Raw genomic sequence first — 23,894 nt, forward strand, 5'->3', positions numbered from 1 at the left:
GTCCCAGGAGTTTCATGAGCTTCAGGCACAGCCGGAATGATGGCCACAGGGTAAGTACTCACTGATCTGCACCTGGAGACCCTGATATCTTCCATGTTGTCTTCTCAGGAGGAGACTCTCAGGCAATAGTACCCCTGTAGCTCCTCAACTTCAAAAGCCACAGAGTATAGAAAACCACATCTTCTTGGTAGGTCTAGAAAAATGTCACTGAGGGAGGATCTGCAGCCTGGATTGGTCCTGGTCGAGGTTCTCCCAGCGAGAAAAAGAAAAAAAAGAAAGAAAAATGTCACTCAATAAGCAACAGTGCTGTTGCTCACTGGCCAAACCTGGATCAGGCCTCCGCCTTTTGATGGGAATGTTGAGGTCAGCCTTCTCTGAACATGTGGGGTGAGAATAGATGGGCAGTGGCTTCCCCGGGGAGAGGGGGGAAGTTGTTGCTTGAAGTGCAGAGGATTTTGAGTGGGCAAAACCAGCGGATATTCACTACCACAAGCTCCATGAGGCCAGGGAAGGAGCTGGGTCCTGAGCATCACTGTATGCCCATTGACTGACACAGATTAGACTCAGAAAATACTTGTATGAACAAGGGCTATTGTGTTGTATGATTGGGCATCCATGGACAATTTACATATGTCAAAAGGTAACAGAAGGATATGTCAGGCATGATGGTTTATGCCTGTAATCCCAGCACTTTGGGAGGCTGAAGCAGGAGGATTGCTTGAGCCCAGGAGTTCAAGACCAGCCTGGGCATGATAGCAAGACACTATCTCTACCAAAAATTAGCTGGGTGTGGTGGCATGTACCTGTGGTCCCAACTACTCAAGAGGCTGAGGCAGGAGGATCCCTTGAGCACAAGAGGTCAAGGCTGCAGTGAGCTATGATTCTAACACTGCACTCCAGCCTGGGCAACAGGGAAAGACCACCTCTTGGGCTGGGCGCAATGGCATATGGCTGTTATCCCAGAACTTTGGGAGGCTGAGGTGGGTGGATCACAAGTTCAGGAGTTCGAGACCAGCCTGGCCAATATAGTGAAACCCTGTCTCTACCAAAAATACAAAAAAAAAATTAGCAGGGAGTGGTGGCACATGCCTGTAATCCCAGCTACTCAGGAGGCTGAGGCAGGAGAATTGCTTGAACCCAGGGGGTGGAGGTTGTAGTGAGCTGAGATTGCTCTACTGCACTCCAGCCTGGGGGACAGAGTTAGACTTTGTCTCAAAAAAAAAAAAAAGAAAGAAAGAAAGAAAGGATAGACAAATAGGTTAGTGGAAGAGAATAGAAAGTCCAAGTGAGACTGACACATATGTGGCCAATTTATCTTTAACAAAGGCACCAGGTTAATTCACTGAAGAAAAGCAATTTTGTTTTTCAACAAATGTTACTGGAACAGGCCAGATGCAGTGAGGCTCACGCCTATAATCCCAGCACTTTGGGAGGCTGAGGCAGGAGGATCGCTTGAGGCCAGGATTTCGAGCAGCCTGGGCAACATAGGGGGACCCTGTCTCTGTCAAAAGAAAGAAATAAGTAAAATTCACTGTTGAGAAAAAGGCAACTGAATTGTATACTTTAAAATGGTTTGGCCAGGTACGGTGGCTCACGCCTGTAATCCCAGCACTTTGGGAGGCTGAGGCAAGAGGATCTCTTGAGCTCAGGAGTTCAAGACCAGCCTGACTAACATGATGAAACCCTGTTCCTACTAAAAATACAAAAAAAAAAAAAAAAAAAGAAAAGGAAAAAAGTAGCTGGGTGTGGTGTGTAGTCCCAGCTACTCAGGTGGCTGAGACAGGAGACTCACTTGAACCTGGGAGGTGGAGGCTTCAGTGAGCCGACATTGCGCCACTGCACTCCAGCCTGGGCAATAAGAGCAAAACTCCATCTCCCAGGAAAAAAAAAAAAAAAGAACCATTATCTCTTCCTGGCTAACTGATTGGCTTATGGTAACTCAGATTGAGCCAATGAAGCCTTCCTCAGATTGTTCCTGGAACTATCTGGAGCTATTTTCCCTTTCCACTGGAGTTGCTGCGCTGGTGAGAAGTAACCCCAGAACCAGCATGTAGACAAAGCTACAGGAGAGGAAAGCCAACTTGGAGAAGAGCCGAGAGATGATAGAGAAATGGATACCAGCGTGTTGAGCCCCTAGGTTCAAGTTCACCTGATATCCTTCAAACATTTTGTTCAGGCTAGTTTAGGATATGCCTGATATTTCTTACAAGTGAGTCTCCTAATACAAACCCCAAACCACTGTAGCCAAATGCACTGACCAACTGTGCTTCTTTTTATTTTTGAGATGGGGTTTCATCATGTTGGTCAGACTGGTCTCAAGCTCCCGACCTCCGGGAATCCACCCGCCTCGGCCTCCCAAAGTCCTGGGATTACAGGCGTGAGCCACTGCGCCCAGCTGACCAACTGTGCTTCTAAGATCAGATCAGTAAGCTGGGCACAGTGGCTCACGTCTATAATCCCAGCACTGTGGGAGGCTGAGATGGGCAGATCACTTGAGGTCAGGAGTTGGAAACCAGCCTGGACAACATGGTGAAACCCTATCTCTACTAAAAATACAAAAATTGGCCGGGTGTGGTGGCAGCCACCTGTAATCCCAGCTACTTGGGAGGCTGAGACAGGAGAATCACTTGAACCTGAGAGGCGGAGGTTGCAGTGAGCCGAGATTGCACCATTGCACTCCAGCCTGGGCGACAGAGCAAGACTGTCTCAAAACAAACAAACAAAAACAAAACAAAACAGATGTATAAAACTAATGTGTAAGTGAACAGAGAGAAAAATAAAGACAGAGAGAAAATTAAAAACATAAAGGATAAAGTGAGAGAAGAGAATGATCTGTAAAATACATGAATACATGCACACAGTAGGTGTTTTGTGGTTGTTTACCCCGCCACCTCTGGTTGGAACACAGACCGGAGTCTTACTTTGCTCTTGGAATGTCCTTCCTCTGTTCCTTGGCTGAGTTGAACGTGTGCTGCTTCCTTTCTCCTTAAATATCCTTTCCTCTGGACAGGATGTTCCTGAAGGAGGCCACAAGGCAGAACATCTCGGCTAACTTTAGTTTGCTATTTTCAGCCTGAATTTATTCCTGGGCAAATCAGTCCATGGACAGAGTATCCTCTCTAGGTTGGACATTTCTTGCATGAGCATCAGAATTTTGTGGGATACAAGGCTTAGTTTCACTAAGCTCTCAGCCTCAAAAGCTCGTATGCATCTGGGTTAGAGAGCCTCATCCAGTCTTAAAAAAAATTCCTGAATGATAGAATATAGGATGGACATATTTTCTGCATTCCTCTTTTGATGCAGGTAGGAAAAAAAGAAAAACAAAACCCAACTCAGAATTTTCCCTCCAGGGGACTGAGAAGCCAGGGTACTTATCCGTTGGCTCCTGAAAATCAGCTCAGGTATTAGAAAAGGTGTTCTGCTCTACTGCGGCTGGTTAAGAATAGCCTTTGGTGGCCAGGTGTGGTGGCTTACGCCTGTAATCTCAGCACTTTGGGAGTCTGAGGCAGGTGGATCACGAGGTCAGGAGTTCGAGACCAGCCTGGCCAAGACAGTGAAACTCCGTCTCTACTAAAAATACAAAAATTAGCTGAGCACGTTGGCAAGCACCTGTAATCCCAGCTATTTGGGAGGTTGAGGTAGGAGAATCGCTTGAACCCGGGAGGCAGAGGTTGCAGTGAGACGACATCACGCCATTGCACTCCAGCCTGGGCAACAGAGCTGGACTCCATCTCAAAAAAAAAAAGTTAGCTGAGCATGGTGGTGTGTGCCTGTAATCCCAGCTACTCAGGAGGCTGAGGCAGGAGAATCGCTTGAACCCAGGAGGTGGAGGTTGCAGGGAGCTGAGATCATGCCATTGCACTCCAGCCTAGGTGACAGAGTGAGATTCTGTCTCAAAAAAAAAAAAAAAAAGGCCTCTAGTGGCTTTAGGTCCCTAACACTTTTTGGGGAGCTATCTTGCATTCTGTGTAGAGATAGCTCTTAGGTTAAGAGACACACAGGTGTTCAGCCTGGGCAACATAAAGAGACTCTGTCTCTACCAGGGAAAAAAAAAAAAAGCCAGGGGTGGTGACGTGCACCTGTGGTCCCAGCAACTCAGGAGGCTGAAGTGAGAAGATTGCTTGAGTCCAGGAGGTGGAGGCTGTAGTGAGCTGTGATCGTGCCACTGTACACAACCTGGACAACAGAGCAAGACTTTGTCTCAAGAGAAAAAAAAAGCCAGGTACGGTGGCTCATGCCTGCAAACCTAGCACTTTGGGAGGCCAGGGCGTGTAGATTACTTGAGGTCAGGAGTTCAAGACCAGACTGGCCAACCTGGTGAAACCCCGTCTCTACAAAAATATAAAAATTAGCCAGGTGTGGTGGCTTGTATCTGTAGTCCCAGCTACTTGGGAGGCTGAGGCAGGAGAATCACTTGAACCCGGGAGGCAGAGTTGGGGGTGAGCCGAGACTGCATCACTGCATTCCAGCCTGTGCAACACAGTGAGACTCCATCTCAAAAAAAAAAAAAAAAAAAGAGGCTGGGATGGGGGGATCACCTGAGCATAGGAGGTGGAGGTTGCAGGGAGCTTAGATCACAGCACTACAGTTTAGCTTGGGTGATAGAGTGAGACTCTGTCTCAAAAAAAAAAAAGAAGAGATACAGGTGCATGAGGTGGGAGCTGTCAGCCTGTCCATCATAGGTGTAGCTGATCTCAGAAGCAGCCCAAGGGGATTTGCTATAGGGCACAACAACATATGCTACAAAGAGAATGTAGCACATGTATTGGCTTGTAGCACAGGGGACATTCTAGTTTTAGGCAATGCTGAATCAAGGGCCTCAAATAATGTCAACAGGACTTGAACTTTCATATTCTTTTAGTTCCTTACACTTTATATCCTCTCTAAGTGGTTTCTCACAACTGCGGGCTTAATCCTCCCAGTCCTCAGTAGAATAGAACACCTTTTCTTTTTTGTTTTTTGAGATGGATCTCACTCTGTTGCCAGGCTGGAGTACAGTGGCACAATCTTGGCTCACTGCAACCCCCACCTCCTGGGTTCTAGGGATTCTCCCGCCTCAGTCTCCTGAGTAACTGGATTACAGATGCATGCCACTAAGCCAAGCTAATTTTTGTATTTTAGTAGAGACAGGGTTTCACCATGCAGGCCAGGATGGTCTCCATCTCCTGACCCCGTGATCTGCCCACCTCGGCCTCCCAAAGTGCTGGGATTATAGGCATGAGTCACTGCGGCCGGCCTAGAACAGCTTTTCTAACACCTGAGCCGACTTGCATGGCCTGGCTTGGGTTCTGTGCCGAGTCCTGCTCTATGGCCAGGAAGCTGCTGTCCTCTGATTGACCAGATCTGAGCTACATGCAATGGTGTGTTGATAAATGTCTAACAACTGTCTTTTTGAGAAAATAAAAACTTTGATTTGTAGTATTTCCTGATTTCTATGGTGTAAACGCCCCCATTGGCTTGAAACCATTGCCAATTTCAAATGAAATGTGGTGTCAACTGGTTTATAGAACTTTTGTCTGTGCCATCAGCTCTAGTGAGCCAGTTCGATTCAGCTCAGACACACCACTCATGTGTGTCCCCTTGAGTCTAGGCAGTTGAGCCACCCATGCATTCCACAGGGACTGAAGGTGGGGAAGGGAAATCAGGGTGCTGTTGTCAGGATTTGGGGATGAATAGTTGCTGAATGGGAAAAACACCAGGCCTCCATCAATCATACAGACAGAGATCCTGCTAAAAAAAAATCAGCGGCTAGGTGCGGTAGCTCACGCCTGTAATCCCAGCACTTTGGGAGGCTGAGGTGGGTGGATCATGAGGTCAGAAGTTCAAGACCAGCCTGACCAACATGGTGAAACTCCATCTCTAAAAAAAAAAAAAAATCAGCTGAGATTACAAATCCCAGCACTTTGGGAGGCTGAGGCAGGCAAATCGCAAGGTCAAGTGATTGAGCCAGCCTGGCCAACATGGTGAAACCCTGTCTCTACTAAAAATACAAAAATTAGCAGGGCATGGTGGCATGTGCCTGTAGTACCAGCTACTCAGGAGGCTGAGGCAGGAGAATCGCTTGAATCCAGGAGGCAGAGGCTACAGTGATCCAAGACCGTGCCACTGTACTTCAGCCTAGGTGACAGAGTGAGACTCTGTCTCAAAAAAAAAAAAAAAAAAAATCTGTAGTAAACATCTTGGTAAATATAGCCTTATAATATAACCTTATATATCTTTTTTTTTTTGAGACAGGGTTCTCACTCTGTCATCCAGGCTGGAGTGCAGTGGCACAATCTCAGCTCACTGCAACCTCCACCTTCCTGGCTCAAGTGATCTTCACACCTCTGCCTCCTAAGTAGCTGGTAACACAGATGTGCACCATGATACCTGGCTAATTTTTGGTATTTTTGGTAGAGAGAGGGTTTCACCATGTTGCCCAAGCTGGTCTCAGACTCCTGAGTTCAAGTGATCCACTACCTTGGTGTCCCAAAGTGCAGGATTACAGGTGTGAGGAGCCACCAGGCCCGGCCACCTTATATATCCTTAAATGTTGTCTTTTCTATAACACTGGTCAGCAAACCAAGGCCCACAGACCAAACCCAGTCTGGCACCTGTTTTGTAAACAAAGCTTTACTGGAACACGGCAAACTCATTCATTTACATAATGTCTGTAGCTGCTTTTGCACTACCCCGGCTGAATGGAGTCATTCAGAGACTGCATGGCCCACAAAGCCTAAAATATTTACTCTCTGGCACCCTTTACGGAGAAAGTTTCTAACCTCTGCTCTATAGTATAGGATCTACATTATGGAAAGGGAAAAAAGTATATGTTTTAAAAATTTTAACAGATGGCCGGTACAGTGGCTCACACTTGTAATCCCAGCACTTTGGGAGGTTGAGGCAGGTCGATCACCTGAGGTCAGGAGTTTGAGACCCACCTGACCAACATGGTGAAACCCTGTCTCTAATAAAAATACAAAAATCAGTCAGGCATGGTGGCACGCACCTGTAATCAATCCCAGCTACTTAGGATGCTGAGGCAGGCGAATTGCTTGAACCTGGGAGGTGGAGGTTGCAGCGAGCTGAGATCACACTGCTGCACTCCAGCCTGGGCAACAGAGCAGAACTTTGTCTCAAAAAAAAGAGAAATGTACAAAGAAGAAAGCCTACTTTTCTATTGCAGTCTCTGTTACCAGTTTGGTGTAATAGTTCTTTTTTTTTTTAAAATAAGAGATGGAGTTTCACCGTGTTGGTCAAGCTGGTCTCAAACTCATGGCCTCAAGTGATTCACCCACCTCGGCCTCCCAAAGTGCTGGGATTACAGGCGTGAGCTACCCCACCCAGCCTGGTGTAATAGTTCTAATCAATACAATAATCAATACAGACACACACAGTTCTGTCCTTTAAAACAAAAAAACAGGAATGGGATCAGTAATTTCCTGTAGCTATTATCCGTGAAATACTTTTGTATTTTTCTGCCTTCTCTCTGATGGCTCATATCCAAAGAGAGATCACTGCAGGTGTTTGGACACAAAAGTCCCAGCAGCTGGTGCCTATAGCAGCAGAATTTCAACCCAACACACTGAAAGCTCGAATATTTGTTGGCTCTCATAAGCTAATAACCACATTTCAATGCCTCCTGTCCCTGAAGAAGCCATTTTCATGTGACTTTCCTGCTTCAGACCAGACCATGGCTTCCCAGTTCACTGAGTTAAAAACGAGAATGCTCGGCTGAGCATTACAAGTTCACACTTGTAATCCCAGCACCTTGGGAGGCTGAGGCGGGTGGATCACCTGAGGTCAGGAGTTCGACATTAGCCTGGCCAACATGGTGAAATCCCTTCTCTACTAGTAATGCAAAAATTAGCTGGGTGTGGTGGGAGCGCCTGTAATCCCAGCTCCTTCCCGGAGGCGGAGGTTGTAGTGAGCCGAGATCACGCCATTGCACTCCAGCCTGGGGGACAAGAGTGAGACATCGTCCCCCCGCAAAAAAAACCAAAATGCTCATGGTGGCCTACAAGGCCCTCCGTGGCGGGGCCTGTAGCCAGTTTTCTGGGGCCGCCCTTCCCCTTGGTCCCTGTGCCTTCTTTCACTTCCTCCAAGTTGCACCAAGCCCTTTCCGGCCTTGTAGTGGGTCAGTCAGAACTCTTTCAGTTTCAAGCGACAGAAACCTGATTCGAACTGGCCTAAGCGTTTAGAGCGTATTGGCTCATGTACCTGAAAAGTCCCAAGAAAACGGATTCAGGCGTAGACGGCTTTGGTCTCCCCTGGCTGCCCCAGTCTCCACTGCATTCTCGTCATTTTCAGTCTTACCTAAAAGGATGGAAGGATGGTTCTAAGCTTGCAGCCTAATTAGCCACCAGGTGGAAAGAGGACTCCCATTTCCTCCTTATTGCTCTAGTAAAAGGTCCTGTGGATCACGCTCATTGAATTAGCTGCGGTGACGCAACCCTCCCCGAACCAATCGCTTCACTGATCAGTCAGCCTTGGGTCTCGGGCCTCACACCCTCCCACCGGCACTTGACGGGGAATCTGCCCCTGTCTGAAACATGAACACTGGCAATCAAGAAGGAAAAGAGCTGCAGGCAGGAAAAACAACAGGTGTCCACGGCAGGCCCTCTGTACACATCCTTCCTTCTACCTAGAGCACCCTTTACCCACTTTTCACTGTGACAGCAAGGTTATTCTTCACAGCTTTGGTAGAGCAGGCAAAAGATGAGAAGTGGCACAGCTGCCTATTAATAAGGAATTGCACTATGGGAGGCGGAGGTGGGAGGATCCCTTGAGCCCAGAAGTTTGAGGTCAGCCTGAGCAACACAGTGAGACCCATCTCTACAAAAAATAAATTAGCCAGGTGTAGTGTCATGGGCCTGTAGTCCCAGCTACTTGGAAGCCTGAAGTGGGAGGATTGCTTGAGTCCAAGAACTTGAGGCTGCAGTGAGCCATGACTTCGTCACTGCACTTTAGCTTGGGTGACAGAGCGAAACCCTGTCTCAAAAAAAAAAAAAAAAAAAAAGGGATATAGAGAATAACCTTGCTTGTGCTTCAGACATAGGCTGTAGAATGCTGAAACAGGCATTTCCCTGCTCTGGAGAGCTACTTCTTAAATAAATTTTTTTTTTTATTTTTTCCCCAGGCTGGAGTGCAATGCTGAATCATTTAAGGTACTGGCTAGTCTTTCTCCCAATTTGCAGTAGGGATCAAATAGGAAAATGAATGCAAACATTTAGAAAAGTACAAAATAGCCTCCCAAAATATTAGGCAAAAGTTAGAGAAAATGATGATTCATGCTACAATAATTAATACCTTTCCAAGGAAAAATCAAATCCTTTATGGTTCTGGCACAGTAACATTGCAATGTACATTGCACTCACTGCATTGCCTCGGCAGCCATCATTTCATGCCCCTAGGAAAGGAAAGACATAGTGATTAAGAAAAGCAGAAAATCCCTACAGTAATTGATGACAGTTTTCGTGGAGGTTAAAGAGGCAGTTTGGCTTCATTTTATTGTGAACTCCAATTCTTATAACAGCAAGAATAATCACCTACTTTTTTTTTTTTCTTTTTTGAGACGGAGTTTCGCTCTTGTTACCCAGCTGGAGTGCAATGGCACGATCTCAGCTCACCGCAACCTCCGCCTCCTGGGTTCAGGCAATTCTCCTGCCTCAGCCGCCTGAGTAGCTGGGATTACAGGCACGCGCCACCATGCCCAGCTAATTTTTTGTATTTTTAGTGGAGACGGGGTTTCACCATGTTGACCAGGATGGTCTCGATCTCTTGACCTCGTGATCCACCCGCCTCGGCCTCCCAAAGTGCTGGGATTACAGGCTTGAGCCACCGCGCCCGGCCACCTACATTTTTTTGTAACGCATACTTGCTGTGAAAATCCAGGAAATAGCCGGGTGCGGTGGCTCACGCCTGTAATCCAGCACTTTGGGAGGCCGAGGCGGGTGGATCACGAGGTCAAGAGATCGAGACCATCCTGGTCAACATGGTGAAACCCCGTCTCTACTAAAAATACAAAAAATTAGCTGGGCATGGTGGCGCTTGCCTGTAGTCCCAGCTACTCAGGAGGCTGAGGCAGGAGAATTGCCTGAACCCAGAAGGCGGAGGTTGCGGTGAGCCGAGATCGCGCCATTGCACTCCAGCCTGGGTAACAAGAGCAAAACTCTGTCTCAAAAAAAAAAAAAAAAAAAAAAAAAAAAAAAAAAAAGAATCCAGGAAATAAAATGTTTCTAATTCAAGGTGTTCTTTCCATATAATTCCCAGCATCCTCCCTCCCTTAGTCCTGAGACCGTCAGATGGGACCAAGAATCTCTCCCTTCTTTCTTCACAGATAATTTTCTCATTGGCCAGCCTGCCCTCAGCCCCTGCACTGTTAAATGCTAGCAGCTCCCTCCCTCCCTCCCTTCCTTTTTCTAATTTTTTTTTAAAGACAGGGTTTCACCATGTTGCTCAGGCTGGTCTCGAACTCCTGACATCAGGTGATCCGCTCACCTCAGCCTCCCAAAGTGCTGGGATTACAAGCGTGAGCCACCGTACCTGGCTCCCCTTCCTTCCTTCTTTTCTTTTCTTTCTTTTTTTGAGGCAGGATCTCCCTCTGTCGCCCAGGCTGGAGTGTAGTTGTGTGATCATGGCTCACTGAAGCCTCAACCTTCTGGGCTCAAGCAATCCTCCCACCTCAGCCTCCTGAGTAGCAGGGACCACAGGCATGTGCCCCCACAATTGGCTAATTTTTTGTGTTTTTGAGACTAGGTCTTGCTCTGTCACCCAGGCTGGAGTGCAATGGTGCGATCTTGGCTCACTGCATCTTCTGCCTCCTGGGTTCAAGCGATTATCCTGCCTCAGCCTCCTGAGTAGCTGGGATTAAAGATGCCTGCCACCATGCCCGGCTAATTTTTTTTATTATTATTTATTTTTAAATTTTAAAAATAGAGTGATTTTTTTTCTTTTCTTTTTTTTTTTTTTTTGAGACGGAGTTTCATTCGTTACCCAGGCTGGAGTGCAATGGCGCATCTCGGCTCACCGCAACCTCTGCATCCCAGGTTCAAGTGATTCTTTTGCCTCACCCTCCCGTGTAGCTGGGACCACAGGCTTGTGCCACCACGCCTGGCTAATTTTTTATATTTTTAGTAGAGACGGGGTTTCACCATGTTAGCCAGGATGGTCTCAATCTCCTGACCTCGTGATCCACTTGCCTCACCTCCCAAAGTGCTGGAATTACAGGTGTGAGCCGCTGCGCCTGGCTTTTTTTTTTTTTTTTTTTTGTATTTTAAGTAGAGATGGGGTTTCACCATGTTGGCCAGGCTGGTTTCAAACTCCTGACCTCAGGTAATCTGCCTACCTCAGCCTCCCAAGGCGCTGAGTTTACATGCATGAGCCACTGTCCCCGGCTACAACTGGCTAATTTTTAAATTTTTAATAGAGACGGGGTCTCACTATGTTGCCTAGGCTGGTCTTGAACTCCTGGCCTCAAGCAATCCTCCTGCCTCTGCCTCCCAAAGTGGTAGGATTACAGGTCTGAGCTACTGCACCCGGACTACATCTTTCTTAATATGCAAATTGTCCCCACATAGTAGGGGCTCAAAAGGAAGGCGGTGCTGGGGTGAAAGCAGGCATCAATTTAAGCAGTTCTTATACCAGAGCCATAAAGCCAAACTACCACTGTCTGTCATCACCTGAAGAGAAGGGCTGTTCCAGACGCAGCTGGGAACACAGCAGCAAACTAGCTTTCTCAAATTTGAGTTCACCAGCATCTTACAGGCAGGTTAAAATGTCCCCTTACATTATGAGATGTAGGGAATGGGGTGCTTCCTGACGAAGAAGGCCACTCAAACCAGATGGCTTTGCTCGTCTGGATAGAGCCAGCATTGTGTGTGTGGCGGCCCTGTGCCACAGACAGGCTCTTCCTTCCTTCTGTCAGTTTCAGGAACGATGCATGCTGGGAGACCTGGGGCAGGAAGAGCCTAACTACATTATGCTGCAGAATCAGGTTAAGACGCTCAAAGAGAGGGGGCCTAGGAGAGGAAAGGAGTTCACGGAAGGGCAAGCAGAGAGGAGGAGGAATTATTTCCAGCACCCTCATCTTCCCTGTCCCCCTGCTCCACTGCAGAAGCTCTGAGCACTCCCTCTCTGCACAAAGGGACTAGAAATAGGATTTCGAGGCTGGGAGGGCAGTGGCTCATGCCTGTAATCCCAGCACTTTGGAAGGCTGAGATGGGAAAATCACTTGAGCCCAGGAGTTCGAGACCAGCCTGGGCAACTTGGCAAAACCTCCATTTTTTCACAATTTTTTTTTTTTTTGAGACGGGTCTCACTCTGTCGTCCAGGCTGGAGGGCAGTGGAGCAAGCTCAGCTCACTGCAACCTCCACCTCCTGGGTTCAAGCAATTCTCCTGCCTCAGCCTCCAGAGTAGCTGAGATTCCAGGCAGCTGCTACCATGCCCAGCTAATTTTTGTACTTTTAGTAGAGATGGGGTTTCACCATGTTGGCCAGGCTGGTCTTGAACTCCTGACCTCAGGTGATCTGCCCACCTCAGCCTCCTAAAGTGCTGGCATTACAGGCATGAGCCACTGTGCCCTGCCCAAAACCTCCACTTCTTAAAAAAAAAAAAAATTTAGCCGGGTGTCATGGTGCACACCTGTGGTCTCAGCTACTCAGAGGCTGAGGCCAGAGGATTGCTTGAGCCTGGGAAATTGAGGCAGCAGTGAGCTGTGATCACATCACTGTACTCCAACCTAGGTAACAGAGCAAGATCCTGTCTCAAAAAAAATAACATGAAAAAAAAAAGGATCTTGGGACTTATCACAGGGCCCAGGCTTCCCCTCCAGAGAGGGCCTCCCACTGAGAAATGCACATCTCCTCCAACAGGATGGAGCTTTGAAAATCAACCACAGTATTGATAGCCCTATTTGGTTTTTCTGCTTTTTTCTTTTTCATTAAGTAAGACTTCAAAAAACAGAAATGACTCGGGCTTCTCAACCTCTGAGAGGTCCTGTATGCTGCAGGCATCTCCTTTTCAGCTGGGAAAGTCCAGCCTCCTTCGACTCCGCAGCCTCTCTCTGTCTCCTACTGTCAGCCCCCAGCTGGAGTAGCAGGTGGAAACTTCAGAAAAGTGGTGTCTTGGGTTGACTTTCTGCAGAAACTGACCAGGGACAGAGACTCCATGCAACAGCCTCCACCACCCAGGTTCAACTGATTCTCTGCCTTAGCCTCCCGAGTAGCAGGGATTACAGGTGTGCACCACCATACCTGGCTAATTTTTGTAATTTTAGTAGAGACAGGGTTTCACCATGTTAGCCAGGCTTGTCTGGAACTCCTGGCCTCAAGGGATCCACCCACCTTGGCCTCCCAAAGTGCTGGGATTACAGGCATGCGCCACCGAGCTTGGCCTCTTTTTTCTTTTACAGACAGAATCTTGCTATGTTGCTTAGGCTGGTCGTGAACTCCTTGCTTCAAACAATCTTCCCACCTCAGTCTCTGGAGTAGTTGGAACTCCAGGTATGTGCCACCATGCCTGACTTTCAGAGGTTTATTTATTTATTTTTATTTTTATTAATTTTAAATTTAAATGTTTTATTTTTGAGACAGAGTCTCACTCTTTCATCCAGGCTGGAGTGAAGTGGTGCGATCCTGGTTCACTGCAGCCTCTGCCTCCTGGGTTCAAGCAATTCTCCAGTCACTTTTGCTATTCCACCCACACTTTGCACCTGTACTTCCCTCTGTCTGTTCATAACACTCTCTCTCCAGAGTTGCCGCTGGCTGACACACTTTCTGGCTCGGTACAGGTGAGCATCCTTGGAAGCCAAGTGTTAAGAACAGTGGAGCCACAAGATAGGGGTTCAGGAACATGGATCCCTGAACCTGTACCTGATGGAGGAGGAGCTCCATGGACCAGGAACTCCTACTGTGAAATTTATAGGAGCAAGAACTAAGCTATTGTATCCAGCCATCAAGATTTGGAGCTTATCTGTCCATGACCCTAACTGATGAACAAAGTGAGTTGCATTTGGGGTGGAATGCTTGCAAGCTCGCTTGTCCACACAGCAAGAGCCATATTCTCCAGCCAGCATTGTTGGGGATAAGGGTGATCATTAGTTCTCTCTCTGAGACAAGCATTTGTCTGTCAATCTATTCTGAATTCTGGTGTTGGAGGGGGTTGTTTCTTATTAGGACACTTAAAATTCCAACATCAATTAAGGCCTAAATAATACCATGGGTGGTATTGATGGGATTGATGGGGAGGAGGGAGGAACAGGTTCCGAAACATACAAAAAAAATTGATCTGATGGTACAATTGTTTTCCAGGCAAAAGAGCAAAGTAAACTAATTTTAAATGTCAAGAGCTAAATAGCCTGGAGAAAAATGTAATATATTAAGCAATAAGCAACAGCCCTAGACGTATGTTGATACCTTTCAACGTAACAGAATGGAGAGTCCTGGTGTAACCTTCCCCACTTCCAAACTAGTTCCCTCCTGGAAGTAACATCTGTCATCTTAGAGCAATGGCTGTGCATTCTTAGCCACTAGGGCTTCCAGCCTCAAAGCCTTCCCTTAAATGCTCCAGTTACATTTCCATAGCAGCCATGTTAATTAATGGTGATGATCAGACTTAATGAAAGAGGGAATTAGTAAGCCATTCCCTGGCCACTTTCATAAAAAGGGAGAGTGCTAACAAGTGCTAATGGCCTGACATGGAAACTTCACCTTCCCTGGAGCTTTTAATCCACAGTCACATCCTGAAGCATAATCCAAAGGCTGCTCTAAGCAACTGGATGTTTGATCTTGTAAGCAGGGCTATCTATACTCATATTTCTCAACTGAATTTGCCTTAGAAAGTAGGGCCTTGAGGTCGGAGCGGTGGCTTACTCCTGTAATCCCAGCACTTTGGGAGGCCAAGGCGAGCAGATCACCTGAGGTTGGGAGTTCGAGACCGATGTGACCAACATGGAGAAACCCCGTCTCTACTAAAAATACAAACTTAGCCGGGTGTGGTGCCATATACCTGTAATCCTAGCTACTTGGGAGGCTGAGGCAGGAAAATCGCTTGAACCTGGGAGGTGGAGGTTGCAGTGAGCTGAGATCTCGATATTGCACTCCAGCCTGGATAACAAGAGCGAAACTCTGTCTCAAAAAAAAAAAAAAAAAAGAAAAGAAAAGAAAAAGGAAAAAGAAAGAAAATAGGACCTTCAAGCAGCAAGAGGTTTGGGTCTAGAAAACCATGACTGGCCAAGGCCAATCATTTTGCCCATAGACTTAATAGTAGCATGATCATGTAGTATATATTGTCATGTTAGTATATGACATTATATTATTTTATAAAATTATGTTTTATAATTTTCTTTTGTGTTTTGTGTTATCTACTGCACAAGAATTAAAACTCCCTGTATATGGCCGGACACGGTGGCTCACGCCTGTAATCCCAGTACTTTAGGAGGCCTAGGTGGGCGGATCACTGGAGATCAGGAGTTCAAGACCAGCCTGGTCCAACATTGTGAAACCCTGTCTCTACTAAAAATACAAAAATTAGTTGGGCATGGTAGTGCGTGCCTGTAATACTAGCTACTCCGGAGGGCTGAGGCAGGAGAATCACTTGAACCCGGGAGGTGGAGGTTGGGCTACAGAGCGACTCCATCTTAATAAAAAAACCTCCCTGTTTAGAAATCTGGGATTGTTAACTTCTGCATCCTCAGTGCCTGTAAGAGTGTACAAGCTGGGTGTGGTGGCGTGCACCTGTAGTCCCAGTGACTTGGAAGGTTGAGGTAGGAGGATTGCTTGAGCCCAGGAGTTTGATTTTAATCATATATATAGTTTGAGCTAGAATCACTCCACCGTACTCCAGCCTAGATGACAGAGGGAGAATTGGTCTCAACAACAACAACAAAAAGAGCCAGGCGTGGTGGCTCACAGCTGTAATCCCAGTACTTTGGGAGGCTGAGTCCAGGTCACCTGAGGTCAGGAGTTCAAGATTAACCTCGCCAACATGGCGAAACCCCATCTCTACTAAAAATACAAAAATTAGCCTGGCATGGTGGCACATGCCTGTAGTCCTAGCTACTAGGGAGCTGAGGCAGAAGAATCGCTTGAACCTGGGAGGCGGTGGTTGCAGTGAGCTGAGATTTCACCATTGCACTCCAGCCTGGGTGACCCAGACTCTGTCTCAAAAAAAAAAAAAAAAAAGATACAAGTTTTTTTTTTTTTTTTTTTTTTTTGGATGGAAGTTTCACTTTTGTTGCTCAGTCTGGAGTGCAATGGCATGATCTCGGCTCACGGCAACCTTTGCCTCCCAGGTTCAAGCGATTCTCCTGCCTCAGCCTCCGGAGTAGCTGGGATTATATGCATGCCTGCCACCGTGCCCAGCTAATTTTTGTATTTTTAATAGAGATGGGGTTTCTCCATGTTGGTCAGGCTGGTCTCAAACTCCTGACCTCAGGTGATCTGCCCGCCTTGGCCTCCCAAAGTGCTGGGATTACAAGCGTGAGCCACCGCAACCGGCCTAATCACAAGTTTTTAAATGAAGAAGTATCTATAGAAAAAGATATGTATGGTATTTATATTTTTACATTTATGTAAAAAAAGAACAAAGATATTCTATACTTACTATGAACTGTGGTTACGTATCTATCTGAAACCACCTTTATAAAAATAATAACAATGTGAAAATTATGACAGTTAAAGAGATCTGACCTATCCAACTCCATTTTTTTTTTTTTTTTTTTGAGATGGAGTCTCACTCTGTCCCCTAGGCTTGAGTGAGTGCAGTGGTGTGATCTCTGCAACTGCAACTTCTGCCTCCTGGGCTCAGATGATTCTCCTGTCTCAGCCTCCCAGGTAGGTGGGATTACAGACATGTGCCACCATGCATGGCTAATTTTTGTGATTTTTAGTAGAGACATGTTGGCCAGGCTGGTCCTGAATGCCTGACCTCTGGTGATCTGCCTGCCTTGGCCTCCCAAAGTGCTGGGGTTACAGGCATGAGCCACTGTGCCTGGCCCCATCCTGTTTTATTTATTTATTTTTTTTGAGTTGGAGTCTCGCTCTGTCACCCAGGCTGGAGTGCAGTGGCAAGATCTTGGCTCACTGCAATCTCTGCCTCTGGGTTGAAGAGATTCTCCTGCCTCAGCCTCCTGAGTAGCTGGGATTACAGGCGTGAGCCACTGTACCTGGCCCCCCATCCTGTTTTTAAACTTCAGACTGTCCTTGGTCATTCTTGAGTGTGGAGTGAGCTAATTTTGGGAGAAATGTAGTTTATAGTTTAAATAATAATAGCCCTTCCCTAAACTAAACTGCCTCTATAAAACTAATAAAAGGCCACAAGTTTAAGATTATGAAAGGGGTGTAAATTCTGCTAAAATGTAGCCATAATTAAATAATTACCAGCCATTGTTCCGGAGGTCACAAGATGTGTAACTTCCCTAGTTAGCCCTATAAATAACATCACTATTATTAAAAAAAACCTAAGAATGGGGCCAGGTGGCTCACATCAGTAATCCCAGCACTTTGGGTGCCAAGGTAGAATTGCTTGAGTCCAGGAATTCAAGACAGCCTGGGCAACATAGGGAGACCCTGTCTCTACAAAAAACAAAACAAAACAAAAATAGCAGTCATAGTAGTGCTCACCTGTGGTCCTGGCTACTTGAGAGGCTGCAGTGAGCCATGATCACACCACTACACTCCAGCCTGGGTGACAGAGTGAGACCTTGTCTCAAACAAACAAACGAAAAACAAAAAACAAAACAAAAACCTAAGATTGGCCTTCCAAGATGTCTTTTCAGATTTTTGCATTTGTGACTACCAGGTAACTCCACCTGGATCAGCGACTCCTCTGTGGCCCCTATCCAGAAGCAGACTCAGTGCACAAGGACTGTTTTCCGCACCCCTGTGATTGCATCCCCAACCAACCAGCAGCACCCATTCCCTAGCCTCCTGCCTCCTATCCTTGAATAACCCTGGCCTCCAAATTTGGGGCATGGTTGATTTGAGTAACAGTAAAACTCCAGTCTCCCGCTTAGCTGACTCTAGGTGTATTAAGCTCTTTCTCCATTGCAATTCTCCTGTCTTAATAAATCAGCTTTATCTGGCCAGTGGGCAAGGAGAATCCACTGGGCAGTTATGTACCCATCTATGTAAATACATACTAAGAATTTCAGAGGCTGGGTACAATGCTTCACACCTGTAATCCCAGCACTTTGGGAGGCCCAGGCAGAGGGATGGCTTGAACTCATGAGTTCACAGCAGCCTAGGCAACCTAGTGAGATCTCACCTCTACGAAAAAAAATTTTTAAAAATTACCTGGCTGTGGTGGCATGCACCTGTAGTCCTAACTACTTGGGAGGCTGAGGTGGGAGGATCGCTGAAACCTGAGAGGTGGAGGTTGCAGTGAGCAGAGATCGCATCACTGCTGTCCAGCCTGGGTGACTGAGGGAGATCCTATCTCAAAAAAAAAAAAAAAAAAAAAAAATTTGGAAGGATTGACCTAAAACCCATGACAGTGGTTACTCAGGGGAAGGGCCTGAGACTGGGAATCGTAGTTGAAGGCTATTTCAGATTTGCCTAGAACGATTCTCCCCTGGGGGTGATTCTGCTGTTTTTGTGTTCCTCCTGCTTTTTGCAGAGCAGGGCTACCCCATAGGCAGTAGGGTGCCCAGAGTAGTTGATTCTGCTCTCTAGGGGATATTGGGCAATGTCTGGAGATATTTTGGGTTATCACAAATGGTTGCGATGAGGGGGTACTACCAGCATCCAGTGGGTCAAGGCCAGGGATACCGCAAAATAGTCCACCGCGCTCAGCACAGCCCCACAGCAAAGAATTATCCAGCCTAAAATGGCAATGGTGCCCAAGTTGAGAAACCCTGATCTGGATCATTTCAATTTTTATTAGGAGCTAGGATTCAAATATTATTTGCATAATTAAAAAAGGACTGAAAAAGAAATAGATGTGGCAGGTGCGGAGTCTCTCTGAACCTATTCTGGTGTGGGAAGCTGCCTGATTAAAAAAAAAAAAAAGACAGGGATGCTGTGATCTGCCATCCGCCTTCCCTCTGCAGGTCGCAGCGTGTATTCCCCTCGCTGCCAGCAGCGTTGGCTGCTGCCGCCTCACATTCTGATGAGTCCTTTTCAGAAATTGCCCTTAGTTGAAGGAAGCTGCCTGTTCAACAGCCTTTCTCCTTGAGAAACCTCTGCACTGTTGACATCACTTTTTGTAGCAGGGGGTGGGGGAACTGTCCTGTGCCCTGTAGGACGCGTAGCTGCATTCCTGGCCTCTACCCACTAGATGCTAGCAACACCCCTGCTCTTTTTTTTTTTTTTTGAGACACAGTTTCACTCTTGTTGCCCTGGCTGGAGTGCAATGGCGCCATCTCAGCTCACTGTAACCTCCGCCTCCCGGGTTCAGGCAATTCTCCTGCCTCAGCCTTCTGGGTAGCTGAGACTACAGGTGCCTGCCACCTTGTCCTGCCGATTTTTATATTTTTAGTAGAGACGTTGTTTCCAGCCTGGTCTCAAACTCCTGACCTCAAGGGATCGCCTGCCTCGGCCTCCCAGAGTGCTGGGATTGCAGGCGTGAGCCAGCGCCTGGCCCCAGCTATCCTTGAGCTCCGGCTTTTCAACCCCCTTTCCTACCCCATGTGTGTTTCTATGATAGAAACAGAAGAAAAATTCGTAGAATGTGCAGCCCAGTGGCATGAACTCCGTGCCTCTTCCTTTGTTGTTCTTAAGCAACACACCTCGTAGATGCGCTTGTCTGCACTCTCTCAACTGGTTGACAGCCAGCAAGTTCAAACATGCAACTACCGGTATCTAACGTGATTCCATAAAGGCCTTTGTGTCCAAAAACACTGTTTTGTTTCTTTTTTCTGAGATGGAGTTTCGCTCTTGTTGTCCAGGCTGGAGTGCAATGGTGTGAACTTGGCTCACTGAAACCTCTGCCTCCCAGATTCAAGTGATTCTCCTGCTTCAGCCTCCTGAGTAGCTGGGATTACAGGCTCCCACCACCACGCACAGCTAATTTTGCATTTTTAGTAGAGATGGGGTTTCTCCATGCTGGTCAGGCTGGTCTGGAACTCCTGACCTGAGGTGATCTGCCTGCCTTGGCCTCCCAAAGTGCTAGGTAGATGTGAGCTACTACTCCTGGCCAAAAATTGTTGTTTTTTATAGAGCCAAGATCTCACTATGTTGTCCAGGCTGGTCTTGAACTCTTGGGCTCAAGTGATCCTCCCATCCTGGCCTCCCAAAATGCTGGAATTACAGGTGTGAGTCATTGTGCCTGGCCAGAAAACGTTTTTGTGTTTATTTGTGTTTTGTAGAGATGGAGGTCTCACTATAGCCCGGGCTAGTCTTGAACTCCTGGGCTCAAGCAATCCTCCCACCTCGGCATTTTTTTTTTTTTAAGACGAGGTTTCACCATGTTAGTCAGGCTGGTCTTGAACTCCCAACCTCAGGTGATCCACCTGCCTTGGCCTCCAAAGTGCTTGGATTACAGGCGTGAGCCACCATGCCCGGCCTCTTTTTTTTTTTTTTGATAAAAATATGGATGTGAGATAATGGGCCCGTACAGGAACGTGGTTGGGACAAGGTCGTTTCTAGTGTGATGGTCCATTTCTAATATCATGGGACAGTTAGGGAGATTAGAATGCTGTGGTCTGGTGTGAGAAGTCTTGCTATGCCAATAATAATAGTAAATATTAGGCTGGTGAGGTGGCTCACATCTGTAATCCTAGGACTTTAGAAGGCTGAGATCAAAGGATTGCTTGAGGCCAAGAGTTCAAGACCAGCCTGGGCAACATAGAGAGACCTGTCTTGTTAAAAAAATAAAATTAAAAAATAATAATAAACATTAATTGAGTCATTACTATATACCAAACACTACATGCTTTTATATAAATATTTATGTATTATCAAATATATACTATATTTATATATTATACATATAATGTATTTTATAATACATGTAATAGTTAATAGTGACATATTAATGTTATATATAGTCACACTATATATTACTGTATCTATGTATATATACTATATAGATGTATGTATACTGTATATTATTATATTTACTGTTATATATTTTATATATACATACATATTTATAACATATAAAATAATATTACATATCATGTATCAATAGGCAGATATTGCTATTTCACCCACTTACTGGTGAGAAATCTGAGGCACACAGAATCTAAGTAACTTACTCAAAGTCACACGTCTAATAAATGGCAGAGCCACTCCAGCCTGCATGACCTTAATTTTCAGAAGGTGTGGCTCTAACTCAAAGCACATTTATTCAACTGAATGCATTTATTAGGCAGATCTTGAAAGCCTGTCTTTCTCTCTCCCTCCCAACACATCAAAAAATAATGGAATGTAGAACAAGTGAATGGTCTTTATCTTAAACTGATTGGCTTCAGCTGGTCAATGTCAACCAGGTTCAAGTTAAGGAACTGTGTGTAAATGTTGAAAATGTATCAACATTCCTGTTACCCAGCCTCGAACTCCTGGGCTCAGGTGATTCTTCTTCTTTCACCTCAGCCTGCTGAGTAGCTGGGACTATAGGCAGGTACCACCAGGCTTGGCTAATTTTTTTATTTTTTGTACATATTGGAGTCTCACTATGTTGCCCAGGCTGGTGTCAAACTTCTGTCCTCAGGTTACCATCCTGCCTCAGCCTCCCAAAGCATTGGGATTATAGGGGTAACCCACCTCACCTAGCTCTATGTACTCTATCTTAAAAGGAAAATGTAATTGTGGATTTATGGTATATTTTCTCGCATTGAAACTGGAAACTCTTGTAACACCTAAGTACATTATTCAACTTCCAATTATTCAAGGAACACCTAATTTTTTACTGTCTTGCAGTGTATAAAAACAGTAGGGTAGTCGATCAATTACTCACTATTTAAAGCTGTGGCTTAAACACTTTCTATATAGTATCTCTTTATTTATTTTTAATTAATTAATTATTTTTTTTGAGACAGAGTCTTGCTCTTTAGCCCAGGCTGGAGTACAGTGGCACAATCTTCGCTCACTGCAACCTCCACCTCCTGGGTCCTGGTTCAAGCAATTCTCCTGCCTCAGCCTCCTGAGTAGCTGGGATTACAGGCATGCACCACCATGCCCAGCTAATTTTTGTATTTTTAGTAGAGACGGGGTTTCGGCATGTTGGCCAGGTTGGTCTTAAACTCCTGACCTCGTCGTGATCCACCCGCCTCAGCCTCCTGAAGTTCTGGGATTACAGGGGTGAGCCACTGCACCCAGCCAATAGTATCTCTTTATTGAAGGAGTGTTGAGAGAGCTGGAATTACCTTTGTCACTCATCTTTGTGCTAAGAAACCCCGATGTGTGTTTTGTATTGGTTTGTTTTTGCTTCTCCACTGACAAACAGGATCTGATCAAGTTGCACTTCCTGTAGAATAATTCACAGCAAAGTGCAAGGTGCGGTGGCTCATGCCTGTAATCCCAGCACTTTGGGAGGCCAAGGCGAGTGAATCACTTGAGGCCAGGAGTTCAAGTCCAGCCTGGCCAATGTGGTGAAACCCCGTCTCTACTAATAATACAAAAATCAGCCGGGAGTGGTGACACATGCCTGCTGTCCCAGCTACTCAGGAGGCTGAGGCAGGAGGTCTGAACCTGGGAAGTGGAGTTCAGTGAGCTGAGATTGCACCACTGCATTCCAGCCTGGGCGACAGAACGAGACTCTGTTTCAAAAAAGAAGATAATAATTCACAGAAATGTTAAGAAAAGTTATATATCGCCTCTTAATCTTCCTGATCTGAAACAGCAACTTGGGTTAAAGGAAGAATGTTGAGGAAGTAAAGCATTAAAAAAAAAAAAAAACAAGGCCGGGCGCAGTGGCTCACGCCTGTAATCCCAGCACTTTGGGAGGCCAAGGCGAGTAGATCACGAGGTCAAGAGATCGAGACCACTCTGGTCAACATGGTGAAACCCCGTCTCTACTAATACAAAAAATTAGCTGGGCATGGTGGCGCGTGCCTGTAATCCCAGCTACTCAGGAGGCTGAGGCAGGAGAATTGCCTGAACCCAGGAGGCGGAGGTTGCGGTGAGCCGAGATCGCTCCATTGCACTCCAGCCTGGGTAACAAGAGCGAAACTCCGTCTCAAAAAAAAAAAAAAAAAAAACAGAAGAGAAAGAGAAGAGGGGGTGAGGGGGAGAGAGAGTGAGGAAGGAAGGGAGGACGGGAGGGAGGGAGGAAAAAGAGAAGGAAAGAAAGAAGGAAGAAAAAACAAAGGAAGGGGAAAAAAAGAGAAAAGGTTGGTGTCATAAACAGTGTAAATGTATTTAATAAGCAACTGAAATCAAAGGCTGATTTTAAAATTTAGGCCGGACGCCGTAGCTCACACCTGTAATCTCAGCACTTCTGGGGGCCATGGCAGGCGGATCACCTGACGTCAGGAGTTCCAGACCAGCCTGACCAACATAGTAAAACCCTGTCTGGGCTAAAAATACAAAAATTAGCCGGGTGTGGTGGCGTGTACCTGTAATCCCAGCTACTCCAGAGGTTGAGGTAGGAAAATCGCTTGAACCTGGGAGGTGGAGGTTGCAGTGAGCCAAGATCGTGTCACTGCACTCCAGCCTGAATGACAGAGGGAGATTCCATCTCAAAAAAGAAAAAGGAGAAAAATTTGGACACAGAGACATGGACATGTAGGGGAGAAGGCAGGTGAAGGTGTAGGCAGAGCATGGAGTAATGCATCTACAAGCTAAGGAAAAACAAAAATTGTTGGCAATCTCTAGAAGGTACAGGTGGCAAGGAAGGAATCTTCCCTAGAGACGTAGAAGGGAGTACAGCCCCGCTGACACCTTGATTTTGATCTTCTAGTCTCTGGAACTGTGAAAGAACACGTTTCTGTTGTTTAAAACTACTAAATTTGTGGTAATTTGTCATTGCAGCC

General features: G+C 46.3%; 1 long non-coding RNA gene across 1 annotated transcript; it reads right to left on the reverse strand.

Moving 5' to 3' along the window:
* Window positions 1-106: 106 nt before the first annotated feature.
* LOC105727415 (uncharacterized) lies at window positions 107-8,363 on the reverse strand. The gene is made up of 3 exons (XR_001109767.2): window positions 8,200-8,363; window positions 2,922-3,017; window positions 107-249 (listed from the first exon to the last, which is right to left on the reverse strand). It is a non-coding gene; the product is annotated as an uncharacterized LOC105727415 (long non-coding RNA).
* Window positions 8,364-23,894: the final 15,531 nt, after the last annotated feature.

Source organism: Aotus nancymaae, unplaced genomic scaffold, assembly GCF_030222135.1.
Source record: "Aotus nancymaae isolate 86718 unplaced genomic scaffold, 86718_ANA_hifiasm-v0.15.2.pri h1tg000029l, whole genome shotgun sequence".
In the NCBI taxonomy this organism is placed as follows: Eukaryota; Metazoa; Chordata; class Mammalia; order Primates; family Aotidae; genus Aotus; species Aotus nancymaae.